Raw genomic sequence first — 20,595 nt, 5'->3', positions numbered from 1 at the left:
TGAGAAAAGTGCTCAGATCTCTACCCAAGAGATTCCATGCAAAGATCACAACGATTGAGAAATCAAAGGATATTGACAAGATTCCTTTAATAGAGTTGGTTGGCAATCTACAGACCTACAAGCTAGGGTTAACTAGAATGGCAAATCGGGGCCAAGAGCAGTGACACGGATGAGTCTTCAGATGATGAAGATTCTAAGATGAAGTCCTACATCACCAAGAAATTCAAGAAGTTGATAAAGAATGCCAATGGGAAGGGCTTCGACAAGGACCATAGGCAATCCAGTTCTTTTCAGTTCAAGAGTTAAGACAAAGGGAAGAAGAATGCTAGGGATGGCGGTCAGTACACTGTTCCTACAAGACCTAAGTGCTTTGGGTGTCAAGGCTTCAGTCATATGAAACATGAGTGTCCTACATATCTTAAGAGCATTGGGAAAAGCAAGGCACTTACTACTACTTTGAGCGACACCGAGCCTAAGGATGATTCCGATAATAAGGATGACGGAATCTTGAATGCCTTCACTGCCACTGTCAATCCTACTGAGAGGATTGTTGAAGATGTCGATGAAGAAGAGGAATTAGTGGAGTCCAAGTTTGAGAAGATGGATGATCAAGATGATATCCATACAGCCTATGAGAAATTATACAAGCTTTCTAAGAAACATGAGAAACTTTATAGGCTAGCCACCAAAAAGCTCAGTGATGTGGAACTTGATTGTGAAGAGCTTTCCACAAAGTTTGATGAAGCTAATTAGACTATTGGAGCATTGAGGTTTGAAAATAATTTCTTGGCTGAGAAGACCAAGAAGCTTGAAGCAAAGCTGTTTCAAGTTAGAGCTCAATTGGAGAGGACTACAAGTGCAAAGCTTGATGAGATGCTCAGTTTTCAGAAATCTGCTTCTGATCGAATATGTTTAGGGTATGGTCTCTCTTCTTCTAATATTGCTTCTACTAGTACTACTGTTTTTGTTCCTCCTAGTAATAATGTTGAGATTGAGAACAATGATGTTAAAATTGATTTAGCTAGTGAGAACATAGACAAAGGTAAATCTATCTTAGGAGCACCCCTTAGGCAAGATAAGAAGGAAGTTAAAAACCCTAGGGCTAAGAAAGCTAACTCTCAAAAGCCTAAATAGAAGAAGCAGCATCTCTGTCATCATTGTGGAGTTACCAGTCATACTCGACCAAATTGTTATAAGCGGTTAGCCATTTAACAAAGCAACGGCATGATATCATCAGGAAGCCAGAATTAGCTTCAATCCTCTCTTGTTCCTTTTGGAGATCTTCTTAAAACCCTCATATTCTTTTTAAACTTCAACAGTTTCAATTCTTCCCCCTCACCGCTGGTTCAAGAGTTCACTCAAAGGAAAAGTTCTTTCAAAGCGTGGAAGGAAAAATGCTCCAAGTGATTCTAATACTTTTCTCTTTCTCTCTTCTTGTTTTTGTGCGTGCATTACTTGTGTGTTTTTCTTTCAAGTTTTGAGTCAGTCTAGTTTTATGTTTTACTTTGTTTAACATGTTTTTGTTTATTTTTAGTTTTGTTTATTTTGTTTTTCATGTAAAAATTAAAAAAAATTTGGAAAAATTAGAAAAATACAAAAACAGTGTGTGTTTTGTGTACATTGGTACTTGTGTACCTTGGATGGCTATTAAAACAAAGTTTTCTAAACTTTGTATCTCTTGTAATTTAGATGAGCATCTCTATGCACAACTAACTAAGTAAGTTTTGTGGCTCGTGTTTGTGATGAGTAAGGTTAAGTAATCTCTTGTACTTAACACTCGTATCACTCTTTTTAACGGGAAGGACTAGAAAATTCTGAGAGAAAGGCATAAATAAGCATCACACCACTATTGCCCGCCAATCATGAAATGACATTTGTGTGCTCCGGCATAACAAAATTGGAATGTCAAATGCTTAACATAATAGGGTATTTCTTTTGTCTCTCTTATATGCTCATGCATGATTTTCTTAAAAAGAAAAATATACAAAGAAAAATAAAAAGCAAAAAGATCAAAATGCTTTAAATATGATTGCAAGCGTGTATTGTAGGAGATGTGAGAGTTATAAGATGTACCTCAAAGGTGATAGTCCCCATCAAATAGTTATGATTGTGTGTGAGTTAAAAGTATTTTTCTCATATCTCAAATCATTATAACATGTATACACTTATGCAATCTTGCAATGTTTTTCACACACAACACGCAATATTCTTTGCTACTTTTGATACATGTGCAAGTACAATATGATTTGGCCATCACAAGGTTTACATGTGTTAATGTATGCTCACTAAACTGTCTTAACTTGTTTTTGAAATATAAAATTGGTTAGACTTGTTTAGTGTGTGTGTGTGTGTTTTTGGGATCCATGTGCTTAAAAATTGTTGTTAAGAGATGTTTTTGAGAGTTTAAAATGTTGATTGGATCATTGGTTGAGTTACATGCTTGATTGCATTCATATTTGTATTTTTCCCTTCTTGAAAAACTGTTTTTAAGCAACCTCGACACCTTTTCGACACCTCTCGACACCTGGCCTATCTGTCGAGATCTTAAGATGTTTCTTATCGCAATCTCATTAGCTGTCTCAACAGCTAGTGGATCGATCAAGAAAGTTCTTGGACCCTTGATAGCTTCTCGACAGCTGGTGGATCGATCGAGCTTCTTTTTATTTTTTGTTGATTTATCCCTCGACAGCTTCTCAATAGCTTCATCTGTCGACGCCTTTTTTCCTCAACACCTATCTCAACACTTGTCTCGATACCTCTCGACACCTCTATCTATCGAGAATTACTAAGGATCTATATATAGGTTCTATGTGATCCGAACTTCATTTTTCTCGATCTCTCTCGATCTGTCCGTGGCTGTTCACCTTCCAAACACTCTCCTCTCCCCCTTAAACCTCTTCCTTAAGCATTTTTTGAGATTAATCAAGTTTTTCTTCACTTGGTAAGTCTCCAATCCCTTATTTTCATGCATTTCATTCTTTGAAACCTAAGTTTTTGGGATTTTTGCAAAATTGGGGTTTTTCAAAATTGTTGAGTTTTTTTTTTTTTTTTTGGATGGGTTTTGAAGATTTAATCTTAAAAAACTCCATGCATTGCATTACATGTGCACTATAATTGTATTTTCATGCAAGTTGTGTGTTATACATGTTGAACTATTTGTGTGCTGGTGGGTTTGGATTTGGCTGAGCCCATGATGCTTTTTACTTTGCACGTCACATGCTTATGCATTTTCATGCATACATACCTTACATTTAGTATATTTCTATATATTTGAACTGTTTGGAGCTTTTCTAATTGTCTATTTCTTCCCCTTCTCTCTCTTGTTTAAGTTGGTGCGTCAATGGCACCAAAATGTAAGTCTGCTCCGTTCTAGAACCCTTTGCGTTCTAGGGCCTACACTTCATCTTCTAATCCAACCCTTTCTTCTATTCAGTTCCGTGATGAGGATGCCCAAAAGGACTTCTCGGAGAACTTTTCCCAATGAGTTGTTCATTTGGAACGCCGAGTCATTTTAGCAAACTTCGCCGACACTAACCTACTCGATGTCATTCACAGTTGGGGTTAAGAGTCACTGTGTGATGTCTCGGTCACATGTCCTTCTGTGCTAATCCCGGAGTTTTACTCCAACATGCATGGAATTGATTCTTCAATACCTCTCTTTCATACTCACGTTCGAGGTACGTGAATTGTTGTCACACAGGAGTTGGTATTCGATGTGCTTCGTGTCCTGAAGGTAGAGCATCCTGACTACCTTGATGTGAGCATCTAAGGACTGTTTCCAAAGACAAGATGATTTCTGCTTTCTGCAAGAGCTCATCTGATTGGGGTGATCATCAGATTCTTGAGCATGGTAATGACTTTTGTTTTGCATCCACTCTCTCACTATAACTCTATCACAGAACCTCGTGCTTGATTTTTGCTTTCTCTGTTAGGGCACCTCACTATAGATTTTCCTACACATGTTATTCTTTCTATTATAGATGTGTATAAGGATACGGATACCCGTGATAAGCTCATTCTCCTTTCGGCTATCACGCGGATTTTATGCCATTTTTTTGTTCTTTTTCCCTTTTCTTACCACTTCTCCGTTATGTGTGCCATTGACTATGCTACCGTTAAACAGAGCGAGGTGTAGTTTCGATCGAGGCGGTTAGGTACGGCAGCTCTTCCCATTCCTTTTGCTCCATCCATATCCGCTCCCTCCTCTTCTATGAGCGAAGTGACTTTAGAGGACATCATGGCGTAGCTTTAACGTATGGATGCTCACCTCAACACTCTCAGTGATGAGTTGTGTCAAGTGAACACCCATGTTGGATGCATTGCTTGACGCCAGGCTAAGATGGGTGGTTATACTATGCCTTCCACTCCTGTGGCCCTTACGGATGAAAGTGATGCTGATGATATTGATTTTGATTCTGATGATGAAGCTGATGGCAATGCTAGCTCACCTAGCGATGATGAGATGTCTATTTGACACTAATACCCTTTGTCACTCGTGAAAAAAAGGGGGAGTAGTTTTGGTTATAAGAGTAGTCATATTTAGGAGAAGGGTTAGCATAGGATATTTTTTTAGGGGGAGAGTGCATATTGAGGGATGTAGTGAGGATTACGTGTATCTTTTTCTTTTTGCTACTTTAGATACATTTATTCTTGTACCTTAGGTCTTGTGACCATTATTGACATACATTGTATTTATTTTCTTTATATGTTATTGTATGTTTCTTTCACCTATCCTTGCATGTGTTGTTTCTTTTCTTTCTTTATACACATGTCTCTTATTACTTGTATGCAATCTATTATTTTTGTTTCACATAAAGATGCCTTAATGAGTTTTGTTTAAAGTGTTTCAGAAATACAGGTTGTCAAAGTCTTCTTACCATAAACTCTCTTCTTACAAAGTTTTTCAAAGTTGAGTGATTTATGACTTCTCTCATATCTCATTTGTTTGTTGTGGTTTTGTCACAGATTTTCAAAAGGGGAGATTGTTAGGACATATGTGATTTACTTGTTAGGAAGATATGTCACTATTTTATGTAATTGACTTATCTTTTGACAAAACGCACTTTGCTTATATTTGGGTAGATCTAGGATGCATTTAATACTTCAAGAAACTTTGATTCAAGATTAAGCATTGAAGTCATGCAAGTCTGTCCAAGATTTAAGCTGAAAAATGTTTGTCATTAAAGCTCGACAGCTAGCCATCTATCGAGCTTAAAGAGTTGTTCAGCCTTGTAACTTGACAACAACTCGACAGATAGGGTATCTGTCGAGGTTTATGAAAAACAGAATTTCAGTTATGTTTTGACTCTAATCTGTGATTACGTGTTTGAGCTTTCTTTACTCACAACCCTAGACATTTAAAATGATTATTTTAAGGGTTGTCAAAGTGTTCACAAGTGTTGAGCAAAGTTTGTTCTAGTAAATTATGATCGAGACAGAATTTGTCCTAGGTCATCTTTCTTGTGAAGAAGTTACTGTATTTGTGCACCGTAGGGTTTTGTGACCAAGCATCTTTTTGATCTTCATTGTTGGGATGGACTAAAGAACTTTGTAGCCAACAACCTTCTCTAGTTGGTGATTGAAGTCGCATACTGGGATTTGCGCAATTGGTTAGTCATGTACTGGGAGCGTGCATCATAGGGAGAAATTGTCACTACAGAACAAGTCCAATTGGGTATTGGGGTAAGGGTTCAACTATAGGTTGATATAAGGTACTGAGATTCCTTTACTTGTAACCACTTGTTGTGATAATAGTGGAATTTTGGGAGTGATAACCTTAAAATCACCCGGTAGGGTTTTTGTCGTGTAGGTTTTCCCCATTCGTAAACAAATCATCGTGTCAATTTATTTTCCGTTGCATACTTAGTTTATTGGTGATTTGTTTGTACTACCATGCGTTTGCATGTTAATTAACTTAATTAATTCACTTGGCTAAATTAATTAGTTAATTTATCATAAGAGGTTAATTTATTTTTGGCCTATCAACTTCAAACACACTTGGAAAGTATCGATCGGGACCACACCCATTCCAAAACCAAACCTCAAAGCCCAACACATTTAAAGCCCTGGAAGCTATTGCCAATAGCTTGTTTTCAATTGCCAATGTCTAAAAATTATGATTTTACTTAAACAAAGAACTGTTTATGGACAGGCATTATAGGGTGTTGCTTGCTCACTCCCAAGTGCAGGAGATCGTAGCTATATAATTCTTGGAGTATTGAGATTGAACCACAAGGAGCGGGGTGAATTCAAAGACAATGTAATTAGACAATGTAATTTAAAAAATAAAAAAAAATAAAAATAAAAACTTTTGGTGAGGATGAAGAATAATTTTTGCCTGATAATTGTAAACAAGAATAACAATGATAACTAATTTAAGTCAATAATGTAAATACTAGGACATCAGGGTGTTTCCCTATATCGATATGAAATTCTTTGTGATCTAATAAAATATATTAATAATGCAGGCAAAAATTGAACTAAGAAAATTTAAGAATGCATGATAACCTATATTAATAATGCAGTTAGAATAGTTTTCAGAAAAATTCATTCATTTTAAAACCTGATTTCTATTTGAAACTATTAGAAATTCATCTAAAGAGTAAGAAAAATATGATTAACTTATTGAAAGCATGGAAGAACTAATACATCAAAAGAAATCTAATTGAACAATCAAATGTATTGTTGTCTAAAATCTTATAAAGAATCATATTGAATATTCATACCGTATAGAAGAAATATAACACCTAACCCTAGCAAAGACTTTAGGCTCCATTAGAGAAAAGAAAATACAGCTTTTTCTCTATCCAAAATTCGTTCTCTACGGCCTCCCTCCAAATCCTATCGTCAAAGTGTCCAAAGAAAATAAAAGTTTTACTATTTTAATTTTCATCTAGATTTACAGCAATAACTTGTGAGTTAATTTCGGTCTACAAAAATTGTGAATTTCAAAACACTCACAACTGAAAAGTTGTAGATATTTAAGTCACAGTTCCAACACATCTAGCTTTATATCAATTAGATATTTGAAGAGAGAGATACGCCCAAAATACTGATCAGCGCTCAAATCTGATTTTTCCTTTTCAAATTTTGCCTCTTTGATTTCTTTCCTTATTTGAAGCTTCCAAACATGGTTGATGACCCAAGCACTCCAGTTGCACCTCCTTAGACATTTAAGCATGGTCCTTTAGCTCCTCTTTAATTCTAGTTTGGCCTCCATTCTCTCACAAACTCCTGTGAACTCATCTTTATTCACATAATTTCTTGAAAATAGAAAATTGCATGTAATGAATGACATCTTATTCAAGAAATTACGTAAATATAAATGATTGGGAATAATGCAAATCATGGCTTAATTATACAAATTAAGCATAGTAATAAGAAGATAACACCCACATAAATATATAACAAGTATACATTTTAAAGCATTATCATGTGCCTAACACATTTCCCACACGTAATCAAACTTCCAAACTCAAGAATCAAGATTTTTTATCCATCCATATTAGATTAGGAAAAACAACCTTTTTTTCTTAACCTAAGATCAGTAATAAAATCAAATAGAGTCAGGTGACTAATCACACCTTAGAAAAACCCAATTATTGGTGGCGACTTCACTTATCCCTTAATCCTTAAAATCAACTCATATTCCAGTCACACACCCGAGGTACCAAGGACGGACCCAGGATTTCAAGCTAGAGGGAGCCAGAGATAAGCTAAAAAAAAAAAAAAATCAAATACACATCCATATAGTATTAACAAACTATTAACCAAGACAAATATACAAAAATCATTGTTTCTTAATATATTAAGATGCAATCATCTACCAACAAAAACAAAAGACATAAAACACTATTGTCTTTTAATACATTATCTATGAAGACGGAACTTGACGCTCTTTTAAATCTTCAAAATCATCTATGACTGAATCCAAACTAAATATCAAAACTATATCCTTTTCAATGTGAAACATCAGAGAGTTCGTCAAAAAATCATTTTCTATTTTGTTACGAAGGTTAGTTTTGACAACTTTCATAGCTGAAAATGCTTGTTCTATAATTGCAGTAGAAATCAGAAGAGTAAGCATAAGTCTCACCATTCTATAAACAAGTTTGTAGTGTTCTGAGTTTCTAATTCTCACTAACCATTGGCACAACTCAGACAAACTTTTCAATTTTTTGAACTCTGGATCTTGGACTAGATTATGCTCATAATGATAAAAGTCCTTCTCTAACACTTGTTTGTCATAATCTGTGAAATCCTATGGATAGAACTTCTTTACCATCAAACAAAGATCACTGATTCTAAAAGAATTTAATGCCTCTCAAGGTTCTAAAGCTGAGCAAAGCCTAAGTAACTCCATTGCATCCTCATTAAACCGATGATTTAGTTCCTGTAGATGAGAATCTATTGTAGCATAAAAATAACTAATTCGATAATGATGCTCAACTATACATTCATCTTTTTTTTTACAAGCTCGGCCTCACCTCTAAACATAACAAGCATTCATATCTAGGACATCAATGCAATGCTTCTCACAAAAGGATATCACATTGGCAGGTAAGCCATCCCATCCATCATGTCTAAATTTGTGGATAAGTACTTTAGTAAATGAAACTAAATGCATGACATTTAAAATATCTTGAGATTGGCTTTGCAAAGCTTGACAAAGTTTATCAGTGATCCCCATAGTTTCCTTCTCAAGATGCAAGATGAAGACAAATTTAAGCTGACTTTGCTTCTGCCCAATGTTCACCATTACTTGCATCATCAATTATATTTAGTAAAACTTCACACGTTGGAGTAAACATCCTTAATATGCTGGAAATTGATCTAAAATGTGAACTCCAATTTGTAAAGTGCCAATTTGATTAAGTCCACTTCTAGTCTCAAGCTCTTCAAGATCAATCAAACGTGCTATTTCATTAGCATTGGCAACTTTCAATTACTCATTATGCTTGCATGAAGCATTAATAGTGTTGATCACCAAAATTAATTTTAGAAAAAAACCCACTAATGGGGACCACTTGTTTTGATGCTTTTACTAATTCCAATTGTAAGCAATGTGCAAAACAATGAATGTAATAAGCATATGAGCAATCATTCAAAATCAAAGCTTGTAACCCATTCCACATACCTCGCATGTTGCTTGCTCCATTATATCCTTGCCCTAAAATATATTGTATATCTAAGCAATGTTGAGATAACAAAGAATATATCCCCTACTTTAGAATCAAAGCCACAGTGTTAAAAACATGAATAAGCCCAAAAAAAAGTTCTTTCATAAAGCCTTTTGTACCAACATATCTAAAAACCACAGCCAGTTGCTCTTTCATAGACTCATCACGAGCTTTATCAACCATTATGCAAAACTTTGCATCATCAATTTCTTCCTGAATTGCCTTCTTCACTTTGGCTGAGTAAACATGTGGAATTTACTTTTGAATCCTAGGTGATGTGTAGGTTGCATTTTTGGGAACTTTTTCTATTATTTTAGCAACCTTCTCATTCCAAAAAGTCACAATATCCAATGTTTCAAGAAAGTTCCCACGATTAGATAAACTAAAGCTTTCACCTCAATCTCTAGAAGATATAGCTTGAAAGGCAAGATGTTGGGCAATATAAATTGAGGCCTTCAATTACAATTGATTATTTGCAATTTGTTCTTTAGTGAAATGATCAATCACCTTTTGTAAATGCTGCGATGGTTCATCAAATCCTTACATATTTACTATGCAACTCTATGAGTCGAGTTAGGATCTTTCCCAATATGACTTTGAAAATAACAATTTTTGCCCCCAACTATTTTCCAATTTCTAAATCCATCAACGGTGAATGCATTTTGTCCTAGAAGCCCATTTAGCTTATGAAAGATAAAGCAAAGTAGACAATAAGCTATATCTTTTGTTGGAGAATATTCAAGCCATGTTGAATGGTATTCAAACTGTCACGACCCAAACCTGTACTTCAGAGTTTAGAGCATGACCGGCATGTTAATATTAAGTTTACCTCAATACTAACACAAACCAGCCTAAATTGAAGGTACTTATCAAGAATTATTTCTTGACTTCTTGCTTATTTTCTTGCATAAAAGCCAATATTTCATGAATACCTTAAGTTTCAGCTAGGTGGTATTTTCCAAGTTCGAAGGAAATGAAATTTCAGGGTTGCCATCATTTTTGTATATATATTGGCTTTTATGCAAGAAAATATGCAAGAAGTCAAGAAATAATTCTTGATAAGTACCTTCAGTTTAGGTTGGTTCGTGTTAGTATTGAGGTAAATTTAATATTAACATGTCGGTCATGCTCTAAACTCTGAATTACAAGTTTGGGTTGTGACAGTTGTGGTATCAGAGTATAGGTTATGATTTTATAGACTTTTAGATAGATGTAAGTGTTGTTAGAAGTCAGAAAGGGTAGCTTGGGTAGATTAGTAAATGCATATCTCTTTGGAGACGTTTGAATTTTGTTTTGTGAATTTTTTTGTGCTCTATGTTTGTATGATTGCATGCCTAATTTACCGCACATACATGTTGAGTTTAAATTATAATATTCATGATTATGAATATGTTAATAATAAAAAATGGTATCCTAGCATGTATGATGTTGTTTCTTAATAGGATGCAAGCTTCATATATAAGTAATGTGTGCAACCAAGTGTTGGAGGAGATTGCCCAAAGGGCAGCTAATATCCATCCTCCAGTTGGAGTTAGCCAAGGTTCTACCCAAGAGGCTTTTCTAAAGCAAAGGCCTCCTTCTTTTAGTGGGACTACGAATCCATTAGAAGCGGAAAGTTGGGTTTTTAAAATGGAAAAGATCTTTAAATTCCTTGGATGCACAGATTCTCAGAAGGTGAATTATGCTAGATATATGTTTCAAGGTCCTGCTGACATATGGTGGAAGTCAGCAAAGAGACTTCTCTTAAAAGGAAGAGGTGATAATGCTCAGATTAGTTGGGCAGAATTTGTGAAGAAATTTTATGAGCAATATTTTACAGAACGTTTCAGAGATAAACAAATTGAAAATTTTGATGAACTTGTCCAAAGGAGTATGGGGGTTGCTCAATATGAAGCAAAGTTTGCTAAGTTGTCTCGTTTCGCTGCTCACCTTGTTTCTACCGAGGCTTTAAGGGTTAAGAAGTTTCGCAAAGGGCTGAATTTCAAAATCAAACAACGTTTAACTACTTCTCGAGTTGAGGACTACAAGACTTTGGTTACACTTGCTGAAGCTGTAGAAGAAGACATTCAAGAATGTAGTAAAATGAAAGCAGTAATGGAAAAAGATAAAGGTAAGACAGTGAAATTTAATCAGCCCTGGAAAGGAAAATCTTCCCATAACTCCTCTAAGAAGAATACCACTAAGTACCCGCCAAGAGCTGCACAAAAATGTGCCCATTGCGGAAGGCCTCATTCTAGGGAGTGTCGTGCTGCCAACAATACATGTTTTCGTTGTGGCAAACTTGGGCATTTTATTAGGGATTGCCCAAATAATCCTAATAGGGGAAACTCCAATGCTGGAAGTGGACAAAAGAGGTCAATGGCCCAGGGAAGAGTTTTTGCCCTCACTGAACAAGATGCACAAGCAGCACCGGATGTGGTATCAGGTACTCTCAATGTTTGCTCTAAAGCTGCTCATGTTTTCTTTGATTCTGGCTCTTCACACTCTTTTGTATCCCCTACTTTTGCTGATATGTTACATATGAGTCCTGAGTTGTTGGATTGTGAACTATGGGTGTCTACTCCTTCGGATGTAATTTTGTGTACTCAATGGGTGTATCGAAATTGTGTTATAAATATTGCTAGTAGGGAGTTAGTTGCAGATTTAATATTGTTAAATATGCATGACTTTGATGCCATTTTGGGTATGGATTGGTTGTCGACTCACCATGCAGTTGTAGAATGTTTTGAGAAACGTGTAATTTTTCATATACCTAGCCAATCTAAATTTTATTTTGAGGGAGATAGAAAGGTTAAACCATTAAGTATAATTTCTACTCTTCAAGCTAGTAATATGCTTAAAAAGGGGTGTAGTGGCTTTTTGGCATATATGATTAACTCCGAAGCTACTAATGAGAAGTTAGAAGATATTCCTATTGTAAAGGAATTTCTGGATGTTTTTCCATTAGAGTTACTTGGCTTACCTCCAGATAGGGAGATTGAATTCTCTATTGAACTTTTGCCTGGTACTGGTCCTATATCTAAGGCTCCTTATAGAATGGCCCCAGTTGAACTTAGAGAGTTAAAATTGCAATTACAAGATCTGCTTGATAAGGGCTTTATTAGGCCAAGTGTTTCACCATGGGGTGCACCAGTTCTATTTGTTAAAAAGAAGGATGGAAGTTTGAGACTTTGTATTGATTATTGGGAATTGAATAAGGTAACAGTTAAGAACAAGTATCCACTTCCCCAAATTAATGATTTATTCGATCAATTACAAGGAGCATCAGTTTTCTCGAAAATTGATTTGCGTTCTGGCTATCATCAATTGAAGGTGAAGAAGGATGATATATTGAAAACTGCCTTTCAAACCCGATATGGTCATTATGAATTTCTTGTGATGCCTTTTGGATTGACAAATGCACCAACTACTTTTATGGATTTAATGAATAAAGTGTTTTAGCCTTACTTAGATCAGTTTGTGGTGATATTCATTGATGACATTTTAGTATACTCTAAGAGTCAGGAAGATCATGAGAAGCATTTGCAGATTTTATTGCAGACCTTAAGGGATAAGCAACTTTATGCCAAACTAAAGAAGTGTGAATTTTGGCTGGCACAAATTTCATTCTTAGGACTTGTGATATCAAAGGATGGAATTTCTGTTGATCCAAAGAAGATTGAAGCTATAGTGAATTAGGAAAGACCAAAGACTGTCTCGGAGGTTCATAGTTTCTTGGGTTTGGTTGGTTATTATCGGAGATTCATGGAAGGTTTCTCCAAGATTTCCAGGCCTCTAACCAATTTAACCAAGAAAGTAGTGAAGTTTGAATGGACTGATAAATGTGAGCATAGTTTTAAGGAGTTAAAATAGAGACTAGTTACAGCTCCAGTACTTACTTTACCTTCAAGTTCAGGAGGCTTTGTGATATACTGTGATGCTTCTAAGAAAGGTTTGGGATGTGTTCTCATGCAACAAGGGAAGGTCATAGCTTATGCCTCTAGACAACTAAAGTCATATGAACAGAATTATCCTACTCATGACTTGGAATTAGCAGCAATGGTCTTTACTCTTAAAATTTGGAGACACCATTTGTACGATGAACCTTGTATGATATACACAGATCACAAGAGTCTCAAATATTTCTTTACACAAAAAGAGTTGAATCTTAGGCAAAGAAGATGGTTGGAGTTGATAAATGACTATGATTGCTCCATTGAATATCATTCTGGCAAAGCAAATGTGGTGGCAGATGCTTTGAGTAGAAAGTCTTCAGGACAATTAGCTTGCTTGTTAACTACTCAAAAAAAATTTTTGGCTGATTTACAACAGATGGGGATTGAGTTTATGATCAGGGGTTCAAGTATATGTTTTTCCACTCTAGTTGTGAAGCCTGCCTTATTGGATAAAATTAAGGCCTCTCAATTTAATGATCCAGAATTAGCTAAGATCCGTGATAGAGCAACTAATGGCAATATACATGGTTTTCTCATTAGTAAGGATGGTGTTTTAATGCATGGTTCCAGATTGTGTGTTCCAGTAGATAATGAGTTGAAAAGACAGATTATGGAAGAAGCTCATTGTACTCCCTATACTGTACATCTAGGTAGTACCAAAATGTATCGAGACTTGATAGGAAATTTCTAGTGGAGTGGTATGAAGAAAGATATTGCTGAATTTGTAAGTTGTTGCTTGACTTGTCAACAAATAAAAGCTGAACATCAACGACCTGGAGGACTATTACAGCCTATCCCTATCCCTGAGTGGAAGTGGGAGCATATTTCTATGGATTTTGTTGTGGGACTCCCAAAATCTCTTCAAGGTTATGATTCGGTTTGGGTGATTGTAGATCGAGTAACCAAGTCAGCTCATTTTCTTCGTGTGAAGTTCAACTATCCTTTAAATAAGCTTGCTGAGTTTTATATACAAGAAATTGTGAGGTTACATGGGGTTCCTTCATCCATTGTGTCTGATAGAGATCCTAAGTTTACTTCGCATTTTTGGGAGAGCTTACAGACAGCTATGGGTACTAAACTGACATTCAGCATAAGACAGATGGATAATCTGAACTTACTATTTAGGCCTTTGAAGACATGTTGCGGGCTTGTGTTTTGGATTTAGGAGGTAGATGGGATAGTCATTTACCGTTAATTGACTTTGCCTACAACAATAGCTATCATTCTAGCATTGGGATGGCTCCTTTTGAGTCTTTATATGGATGAAGATGTCGGTCACCAATCTATTGGGAGGAAGTTGGAGAAAGGAAGTTGATAGGACCCGAGATTGTGCAGATTACAGTTGATAAAATCCAGTTGATCTGAGAACGACTAAAGGCTACTCAGAGTAGGTAGAAAAGCCATGCTCATAAGAAACAATGAGACATTGAATTTGATGTGGGAGATCACACCATTGAAGGGAGTGATGAGATTTGGGAAGATAAATAAGCTAAGTCCTAGATTTGTTGGACTATTTGAGATACTTGACAAGATTGGATCAGCTGCATATCAAATTGCCTTACCTCCTACGTTATCCGAGATGCACAATGTATTTCATATCTCTAATCTTAGAAAATATATTCCTGATTCAAAGCATGTGATAGAGTATGAACCACTTCAAATCCAAGAGAACTTGTCATATGAAGAGATCCCAATTAGAATTTTAGATTGTAAGGAGCAAGTTCTTTGCACAAAGACAATTCCTATAGTCAAGGTGTTGTGGATAAATCACTCTACAGAAGAGGCAACCTAAGAGGTAGAGGAGGAAATGAGGCAAAAGTATCCAAATCTCTTTGTTGATGGTATGTGTACAATTTTCGAGGACGAAAATTTTTTTTAAGGAGGGAAGGATGTAACACCCCAACCTAATTGCCTAATTAATTTATGGGTTTATATGCATGTCATTATCTTAATTACTTTTAGTGCATGAAGCTTTGATTTTGTGATATTATAGAACATGTATGCCATTTTAATGTGATGGGTATAACTTTATAAGGGTAAGGATATATATATATATATATATATATATATAAGTGTGAATGCAAAGAAAAAAAAAAGTTGAAAAGGGGTGGGATATTTTCTTCCCTAGCATCCCACGTACCCCACCCCTAAAGTCAATTCGGCTTATCTTTATTTTGCTGCATCTGAAGTCCAGCAGCTCACTTTCCTCTTTCTCTACTCCTTTTTCCCCTTTCTTTGTTCTTCTTTCCTCTTCCCTTCTTACACGGCAACATCTCTCTCTTCCTTTCTCACCAAAAATTCTAGTTTTTTTAAAGAAGAAATTAAACAATTAGCCTTAAGGTTTCATCTTCAAAGTGTGTGGGTAAGTAATTAAACCTCATCTGATTTTGTGTATTTGGATAGTATAATTGCTTGCTTACTTTCCCTCTTTGTTCTCTACTCTGATTTTGGAAGCTGGATTGGTGATTCTGTTTTAGTTACTTGAAATATTAATGATATTGTGGTCTATTGAATGCTTATTAGGGTATTTTAATATGTATACTATAGGTATAAAAATACCCAAATTAAATTAAGACTTATTGCTATTTGTTGATGATTTTATAAGATTATGTAGTGAAGCTGTCTCTGTGACAGATTTGATGTTTACTACAAGAAAATTCTGTATTAAATCGTATTTTGTGAATTAGGATGCAAGGGGTAGTTTTTATGAATTCTAAGGTACACATGGTTTTTATAGAAGTGGTATCACAGCATTTGGATGAACATAAAAAATAATGGTTTAATTTGTAAGTTACAAGAAATTCTGTCAGGACAGATTTGAGTATGCTGTCTTGTGTGATATTTAGTAAATTATTGGTTTATTCTTTGACTCCGAAATTTTTATGGTATATACTGGACATACAGGAAAGTAGTTATGTAAAATTTAATGACGATTGGAGGTGTTTGGACAGCCCGTTTGTATTTTACAAATGGAGCATATGCTGCTGGAATGAGCAGTGAACAACATATGCTACACCCGACTTTGTGGATTTAATTCTCAAGTTAGGGTGTATGTTTTGGGCTATAATTTAATATGCTCATCCTTTGGTATGTTTGAAGCATATATAAATTTTATGGATTGGTTTCTCCATGGTTTGGCTGCAAAATGTGTTTGATGATTGTATCATATGTTTTGGGGAACTTTATGTGATGAGAATTAAGATTTGCTTGAGTTTGAGAGTTAGGTTGTGATTGAGGTATAAGTTTATATATTAGGAAGAGTTTGTCCGTAATAAGTTTTGGTTTTTTTTTTTTTCATTTAGGTGGCGAGAACGAGAACACGGACACTTGAGCTCCTCGTGTACCATCTCTCGCGCCTTCTGTTTTCAGGTAAAGGACTTGTGACATGTGCTTTTGATAAGTATAAAAAAATGTTTACAAAAATATTATGTATTAAAGCTTTTAATTAGAGATATTACGTATATACATGATTTAAGTAAAATACGTGTTCGTGAGTTATTCAATATTATATACATAATAGTTTTAGCATATTGATGCTATGATATATATCACGAACATATTATTTAAAAACGAAGTGGATATGCTACTGTTGTGAAACATTTATATAAAAGCAAAGTTATCAGAAAAAATGTAGTTTCAGGTTATTCCATTTTTATGTTTTGAACTCAGCCAGTAGGGGTTATAGTACTGGCATTTCCATGGAAATTCTGATTGGCCATTAAAAGTGGGACTGGCTCTGCTGTTCCCGCCCTTGTTGGTAACAGCCAACTTGTGGAGAATGTCAACCTACCCCCATAGTTGAAAGTATGTATTATGATATGATTTCGGAATTACCTGGCATTGTGGGAATGTTGGATGCCTGGCACTCTGTGTTGGAAGCCTCCCAAAGTAGTGACAGACTTACAATTGGATTAACTAATCTATATTATAAATGAGGTATAAAGCTATTTGGAAATTATAAGAAAGGTATATTGAATATGTTATAAATCTGATGAGAAGTTATGATAAAGTATTTGATAATCTGTTCAAAGATAAAATTACTGAACTTATATTTAAGTTCCTTATTATGTCATTTTATTTATTATATAAAAGATAAATGAAGCATTCTCATCTGAAAGTTCTTAAGTTATTTTTAAGAACAATATGAATAGTATGAAGGCTATTTTATCAAATTTGGCATATCCATACACTATTTGATTTACATGCATTCTTATTAAAGGCCCATGGAGCTTTAAAACCTCACTGAGCTTCGTAGCTCACCCTATTATATTTCAGTGCAGAGGTTCTTCCTGGAAGCAGCAAGAGTATTAGAGGTGGCAAGAATTCTGTGTTTTCTCGTTTGTTAGAATGTAGAGTTTTGTTGTATAGCAGTTTGCTCTTTTGTTGTATAGAAGGAATCAAAATGTACTTGACCCTTTGAGCATAGATGTAATTCGATACCTTAGTTTGTTTTGAACCCCAGTTGTTTGTCTTTGAGGTTAGGTTTGTAATTAGAGTTTTCGCTAAACGTTTAGCTATGTAATATTTCATGAATACCTTAAGTTTCAGCCAGGTGGTATTTTCCAAGTTCAAAGGAAATGAAATTTCAGGGTTGCCATCATTTTTGTATATATATTGGCTTTTATGCAAGAAAATAAGCAAGAAGTCAAGAAATAATTCTTGATAAGTACCTTCAGTTTAGATTGGTTCGTATTAGTATTGAGGTAAACTTAATATTAGCATGCCGGTCATGCTCTAAACTCTGAAATACAGGTTTGGGTCATGACACAAACCAAGAAGCTTGAATTGTGTTCTCCACTTTTTTTATATGTATCTAGACGAGGTTGTTGTAGACCATTTTTAACGTAAGCCCATTGAATGTCATCACGTTGATTAACATGATATTTCGATATTTCTTTATGTGTTCTGAGATTATAATCCAAAGAATCAAGATCAACCTTTTGAAATTTTGTTTAAGTGATATGGTCATTTCTGATATCGCACGTGAAGATGACTAAGGAAGCTCGGACGATCCTTGAAACAACCTATGAGGGTACCAAGAAAGTCAAGGACATGAAACTTCAAATGCTTACCACTAGATTTGAAGAACTTAAGATGGGAGATGATGAGGCTTTCATGTCATCACGTTGATTAACATGATATTTCGATATTTCTTTATGTGTTCTGAGATTATAATCCAAAGAATCAAGATCAACCTTTTGAAATTTTGTTTAAGTGATATGGTCATTTCTGATATCGCACGTGAAGACAACTAAGGAAGCTTGGACGATCCTTGAAACAACCTATGAGGGTACCAAGAAAGTCAAGGACATGAAACTTCAAATGCTTACCACTAGATTTGAAGAACTTAAGATGGGAGATGATGAGGCTTTCAATTCTTTCTATGGAAAGCTCAATGAAATTGTAATTGCCAAACTCAATCTCGGAGAGAAGATTGAAGATTCTAAGGTGGTGAGAAAGATTTTGAGGTCTTCACCAGAGAGTTTCTGAGCAAAAGTCACAGTTATAGAAGAGAGTAAAGACTTGGATGAGATCAAAATTCAAGAGCTAATTGGATCTCTCCAAACATATGAGCTGGGACTACTTTCTCATAAATCGAGCAAATCACTTGCTCTTAAAACCATCACCGAGAGAATGGACAACTCGTTCGAAGAGGATGATGTGGAGAAGGAAGTATCATTCCTTGCAAAGAACTTTTGAAAATTTCTAAAGATGAAAAACAGTGGGAAGCCTTTCAACAAAAGGAAGTTTTCATCTTACAAGGGTGATAGGAAGGAATTCAGGAAGAAAGATGGAAAGGAGCCTCAATATACTCAAGGAATCACTTGTTTCAAGTGCAATGGACATGGACATGTCAAGAGAGAATGTCCTAATTATTTAAGAATGGAGGGCAAGGCATATGCCATAACTCTCAGTGATTCGGACTCTTCCAATTCAAATTCGGAGGATAGTTGTGATGAAGAAGGGAATTTCTTAGCATTTATGACTATTGCTCATGTTGAATCTTCAAAAGACTTGAATTTGCTTGTGCAAGAACTTAGGGAGCATAGTGATGAGGAATCCATGGGAATTGTAGAAGAATCGGATGCTGAAGAAGATGAAAGTTTAGCGGGCCTTCAAGAAAACTATAATTCCCTTCTCAAGAAGTCTAGAGAATATGTAAGGGTAGCCAAGGCCGCTGTTGAAAAGATGAAGAAGGCAGAGGAGGTCTATAGAAGTCTTCTAGTGCGTTATAAGAAGGCCAAATGTGAAATAGAGATGTTGAATGGAGAACTGATCGAAGCCTACTCAAAGATAAAATTTCTTGAGCTTGAAGTGGTTCAAGCCAATGCTAAAGTAGAGCGAGTCTCCTCCAAGAAGCTCGATGAAGTCCTTTCTCATCAAAAACCTTTCTTCAACAAAATCGGATTGGGATACACCGGAGAAAGTAGTTCAGCCGTGAATATCTCCAAAGAAGTGAAGTTTGTGAAAGCCATAGAGCCATGTGTAGTTGCCCCTACTATGGAGAAGGTAAAGGTTGAGAAAAAGAAGAATGTGGCTGACCAAAGGATGTTGAACAAGCCTCGCAGCCAATCAATGTTCAGGTCTGAAGCCAAAGGGAGATCACCTTCAAAATCACAAAAAGGTTCGAGAACGAACTATGTATGCCATCATTGTGGACTTCGAGGACACACCAGACCTAATTGTCATAAGCTGAGAGCATTAAATAATGCTAGGGATCAAAGGTCAAGAGGACCAAGAGATGACAAGAGGAATTAGGCTGTTGGACAACCAAGAAGTCAAAATGGAGATTCCGGTGTGATGGATGTAATGAAGATGATTGAAGCATTCACCACATGTTTGGCAAACTTCAACAGTAGGTTTGAAGGTCACAATTCATGTACCCAATCCTATAGGGATATCATCCTAAGCGCACGTGAAGTATGGGTGAAGAAGGGTACTCATGCATGATTATCTCCTATGTCCATGCATCAATACTTCCAATGCTTAGAATCATAGGTTCATGCATCGTATCATACATTTCTTTTTGTTTTTAGCATGTTCCTTTTACAAGTTTTAGTCTTACTTGTTGTTATTAATCATAATTTTCTTGCTCTGTTTTTTAGTGTATTCAAAAATTCAAAAACCATAAAAAATTAAAAAAATCTTCAAAAAGTTTGATCACTTGTTTTGTGTGTATCACATGTGAGTTTGGCCTAGTACCTTTATACTAGTGGCGCAGTGCATTTACGAGCCTAGCTTGTTATATATGCACATTTATCTGTGTGGGAGAAATCTTGAAATCTATGTGTAATTATTGTAAATAGATCTTCAAGCTTGTCATGAATGATTGGTCAATAGTCTTGATGGTCTTGATACTTGCATAGACTTGTGCTTATATCTCTTCCCACTTTATTTTTATGTTTTTGCTATAGAGCTCACCAAATGTAAATCTCCAAATAAAAAGAGATAATGAGCTGCAAAAACCTATTACACATACT

At 35.5% G+C, this 20,595-nt stretch overlaps 1 long non-coding RNA gene and 1 pseudogene across 1 annotated transcript; both read left to right on the top strand.

The window, feature by feature from the left end:
* Nucleotides 1-4,339: 4,339 nt before the first annotated feature.
* LOC126728156 (uncharacterized) lies at nucleotides 4,340-14,429 on the top strand (annotated as a pseudogene).
* Nucleotides 14,430-15,257: 828 nt separating this feature from the next.
* Nucleotides 15,258-17,714, top strand: LOC126725870 (uncharacterized). The gene is made up of 3 exons (XR_007655622.1): nucleotides 15,258-15,476; nucleotides 16,417-16,483; nucleotides 17,390-17,714. It is a non-coding gene; the product is annotated as an uncharacterized LOC126725870 (long non-coding RNA).
* The last annotated feature ends 2,881 nt before the right edge of the window (nucleotides 17,715-20,595 follow it).

The sequence above is a fragment of the Quercus robur genome, chromosome 5, assembly GCF_932294415.1.
Source record: "Quercus robur chromosome 5, dhQueRobu3.1, whole genome shotgun sequence".
In the NCBI taxonomy this organism is placed as follows: domain Eukaryota; kingdom Viridiplantae; phylum Streptophyta; class Magnoliopsida; order Fagales; family Fagaceae; genus Quercus; species Quercus robur.
This window is presented reverse-complemented; position numbering and strand designations above follow the sequence as displayed.